A 4,734-nucleotide genomic window follows, 5' to 3' on the forward strand; every position below is an offset into this window, starting at 1 on the left:
CCCTTAGGAAGTTTTCATTGCCACACAAATGCAGACAGACAAGAAGGCCTCGGCACATCACAGTAGCTGCTGGGTGGCTGCAGTTCAGGCAGAGAGCTCTTGACTCCCAGGCACCACCAAGGTTAGAATAGCTGAGACCAAACACAAGGAAGGAAGCAGTCAGGACCACTCACTCAGCATACACCCCTCCTGGCCTCTGTCAGCTTCCGGGGATGGGGGGCTCTCTACCTGCACGCTGCAGGATGCTCTGCCCTCTACAGGGCAGAACTGGTTTGACAGCAGCTCTTCTCAGACTTCAGTGCACATGCAAATCATCAAGGGATCTTGTTAAAATGCAGATCCTGGTTCAGAAAGTCCAGAAGGAGCCTGAGAATTTTAATCCCCAAGCTGCTCCCCAGGGTTGTCAATGCAGTCTGTGTACTCCTACTTCAAATAACTTAGGTGCTACAAAAAGAAACAAACAAAAACTCAAGATATATTGGTCTCACTTATGATGAAACTTCTCACTATGGAGACGTAATCAGAAAAGGATTTCTTAGGTATACTCCTTTCCAAGGGAATACAGACTGTAACTATGGTAAGTATTTTACTGAGTGCCTACAACATATCAGGTATTGAATTAGATGCTAAGGATACAAGAGCAAAAACCAACTTCACCTTTGCCCCTATTCTAGTAAGAGAGACAAAAAGAAATAAAATTAGCCGAAATAAAACTGTAAAGGCATGAGAGTGAAATTCTAGGCATAAAAGAGAAATTTTTGTAGAAAAAGTGATAAGGCACAGGAAGATGAAGAAGATACAGTTTAGGGAAGAAAAAGGAATTCCTAGGAAGAGGCATGTAGTTCTGTCTCACCTGAAACCCATCTCACTTTTCAGCTTTGCTTAATACACCTTTGAGAAGCAGGGTGGGTGGGCAACCCATGTTCCAGTCCCCCTTCTGTCTCTCTTAGCCAGAAGCTATCTTTCTCTCAATAAAGTGTTTCTACTCTTAACCTATGTTTGATCTTAGAATCCATTCTTCTAGATTTTAGAGAACACAATATCTAGCAGGTTTGGGAGTTGCATCTATATCAGAGAGAGTAGTATTTAGGATATTTGGGATCAAATCCAAAGGACAAAGAGAGAACATCTTAACATTTACCAACTCTCCTAGATACCAAGCTCTTGTACATTTTAATTCTCAAAACTTGAGTGGAGCAATGTGACCACCCATTCATTACATGTGAGGAAATGGAGGCCCAAAGAGGTTGTGGTACCTGCTCCAGTAATATAGCAGCAGATGACAGAACTAGAACTTCTATCTGTAAAGTTAGGTGGGTTTTCTTTTCGAGATAAGAGTTCCAGCTGCTGAGTACATAAACAACATCTCCTTCTTTCCTTCACCCCCAAGGACTGGTGACAGGATATGCAGATGCTGACACCAGGAGGCCTGGAGCCCACTTTCCTTGCCACAGGAAAGGTGACAATGAGCTGGAGATGGCTGGGAAAGTCAGCAGCTGGGAGATCTGCATCATCCCTGTGTGCTCCTTACTGAAAGAGGTCCTGGCCCCTGTGCTCAGCGAGATGGTGTTTGAGGCACATGTGTGCTCCTCCAACTCCTCAGAGCTGGCCCTGAATATATCCCCTTTCCTTTGTACCCAAACATGGAGTGGCAAAAAGAGCAACCTGAGCACAGGAGCCTAAGTGGCCAGTACCAGTTTCGCTCCCTCGCTTTCAGCCTGTTTACCTTGTAACTTCCACAGCACTTAGAGTCAACGTGGAGCACACGAGTGGATACACACTCGCCTCACCAGACATGTCCTTAGAACAACGCCTTCCCACATAAGGCAACAGGCCTCACTAATACTAAGATCTTTCACACCTGCATCCAACATGGATTTCTTACACACCCTCATCGTGATTTCCTCTCTTCATAACACTTATTGCTCACATGTATGTGATTATTTGATTCATATTTGTAGGATTTCTTTCATTTATTTTATATCTGTCCACCATTACTTTTTCCACCAAGGAAAGAAGATGCACACACACAGGTGGAACTCGTGATTCGTTAATCACTCGACAGTTATCGACCTCCCCTCTGGCACACCCTGAGTGTGAGCCAGGCACACAGTGTGAAGAAGGCAGGTGTGGCGCCACTCTCACGGCCTTACCCATGAACTGCAGGGGCTGGCACTGTACAAGCTATTACTTGTGAGAAGTGTAGGATGAAACAATGTTAGTTTAAAAAGGCTGAAAACCAAGACCCAGACCAGAACCACTACAAGTCTTTATTGCAGGAACAACCTGCCGGGACCATCTCCAATCAAAGGAGAGAGAGCAATATGGCCAAGACAGGGAGCAGTTCTTATAGGACTGGGATGGGGCTCATAGGAGGTGGGGTAGGACTGAGTGATGTAGTGGCTAGGGATTGGGGGGGCTTGTGACATCAGTAGGAGGGGCTTGTGTCATCACTAGTCAATAAGAGGTAGTATCAGGTTACTCTCTTGGCAGAAAAAGAGGCATGATGGGAAGAAGGCTGTCCTTTAGTGGGAGAAGCCATAATTTTAGGTGAGAAACGGGGCATTATGGGAAGGGGAAGGCTATTCCTTTTATGTAGTGGCCATCTTTAGGTGAGGGAAATCTAACAAACAGAAGAAACCTGAAGTTTAAATGATCATGAAAACAGCAGTCCCATCTCTGACCATAATCTTCTAGATATCATGTTCTATAAGTGAGATGCTATGGTTATATCTAGATGTCTCCCCAAAGCCTCAAGTGCTCATAAGTGAGACTTTTGGGGGTGATTGGATTATAGGAGCTCTATACTTTTCAATGGATTAGTCCACTGATGGGTTTATAGCTAAATGTACTTAGTTACTTTCTTGTCACTGAGACACAATGCCCCAAAACCCACAAATTAAAGGAGGAGAGGTTTATTTTGGCTCAAAGTTTATAGAGGTTTCAGTGTATAGTTTGCTGGCTTGAAAGCAGGGGGCATGGCAGAGGAGCACCACAGAGGAGAAACAGCCCATGGCATGGAGAGCAGGAAAGAGAGAGCAAGATCAAAGGAAGAGGGGGGAAGAGGTAGACCTTTTCTGACCACAACCCAATGATTCACCTCCTCCAATCAGGCTTTATCTCCCAACAACACATTCATCTATAAACTCATCAGTGGACTAATGAACCAATGAGCATCATTCTACCATGATTCCAAAAGCCCCACCTATGAGCTCATGAGGCTTTGGAGGAACATCTAGATATAAAATGTAACAATGCTTTTAGTCAGTAGGGCCTAGTCAGAAGAGGTGGGTCACTGGGTGATCCTGGGTCTCTCTTCTTTCCTAGCTCCACCTTTGACCTTCTACTTCCTATCTGCCATGAAGTGAGCAGCTTCCCTCAGCCTGGGCCCTTCCACCATGTTGCTTCTTCCTAGAGCCACCCAACATGTAAGGACTGAAACTTTCAAACCATGAGGCAAAATACATATACCTCTCCCTTTAAGTTGTGGATGTCAGGTACTTTGTTCCAGTGATATGAAAAGCAACTAAGACATGAGATTTTTTTTTTTTTTGTCTCCCAGAGGCAAAAAAGGAGTGAACTCTCAGAACCTCAAAGTTCTATCCTCCCCTGAAATTGCTTCATAGCGTCAGCCATGGGATCCAAAGGCCCATGGAAAGTGGTTGTTGGAAAAGTATGTGATTATTTCAGGAAAACAGGCCATTTTATGTTCCACCATATTAGCCTTGGGGTAAGAGCCAGAAAATTGTCTTGAATTTTACTTTTTTCTCAAACCCTATATGTAGCCAACAAGAATTTTCATTTTAAACATCATGCTCTGATTCTGTTTTACAAGTGAAGCATTTGCTGCCAGTTGAGAATGTAATGTCCTCGGCTCTGCGAACTCCAGCAAGAACAGGGCTGTGCACAGGTCTGAGCCACAGGTCTAGCACGTAGCAAATGTATCACTTACAGAAAATCCGTGTCAGAAGAGAATGACTGAACTCCTGCTGAGAAACAGATTGAAGACCAAGAAAGACCCAGATGTGCTCCCTAGGTTATGTGCCATGGACTGAAGAAGATGGCAAGCAAGAAGTTATTAGTCCCACAGATCTTCCATTCAGTCCCTGCAGTGACAGCTATCATGTGCCAGCATAGTCAAGAAAAAACAAGGAAGCAGAAATTGGCTGAAAATAGCAAGTGAGAGAAAGGATCCTGGACAAGATGCAGGACCTGCTGGCCTGTCTTATATGTTTTATTTACATTATTAACTTAATTCTCACAAAAGGATTGCACAAATGAGGAAACTGAGGCTCATCAATGTTGAGAACTTGCTCGAGGTCACATGGTACGTCAGTGCAAAAGTGGGACCCATAGCTCTATCTTTTCATTCCCTTGACCTCCCTCTTTGCTGCCACACTAGGCTGGCTTCCTACAACACAGAAGGAAAAGGGCAAACACCATGATTTCAACTACACTCAAGAATCAGAAATATGGGCTGAAAATGGGTTGGGTCCCAAAGATCATAACAACTAGAATTAGTGACCGCACATGTTAGGTGTTACCTCTGATTATAAACATTATGAAAAAGGCAAGTGACATGGTATACAACTGGTAATTGCAGAAACTGAGCCTGAAATGTCACTGACCTCACTTTCTACTGAAAAACCTCTTGCCCTGGACATTAACCTTTGTATGATTCATTCATTATACATCCACTTGTACATTCAACACACATCTGAAATCCCACAGTGA

General features: G+C 44.0%; 1 long non-coding RNA gene across 1 annotated transcript; it reads left to right on the forward strand.

Moving 5' to 3' along the window:
• The first annotated feature begins 2,370 nt into the window (after positions 1 to 2,370).
• On the forward strand, positions 2,371 to 4,651 carry LOC104873646. The gene is made up of 3 exons (XR_783540.2): positions 2,371 to 2,550; positions 3,328 to 3,428; positions 3,955 to 4,651. It is a non-coding gene; the product is annotated as an uncharacterized LOC104873646 (long non-coding RNA).
• The last annotated feature ends 83 nt before the right edge of the window (positions 4,652 to 4,734 follow it).

The sequence above is a fragment of the Fukomys damarensis genome, unplaced genomic scaffold (assembly GCF_012274545.1).
Source record: "Fukomys damarensis isolate Sample0158 unplaced genomic scaffold, DMR_v1.0_HiC HiC_scaffold_25585, whole genome shotgun sequence".
NCBI lineage: Eukaryota > Metazoa > Chordata > Mammalia > Rodentia > Bathyergidae > Fukomys > Fukomys damarensis.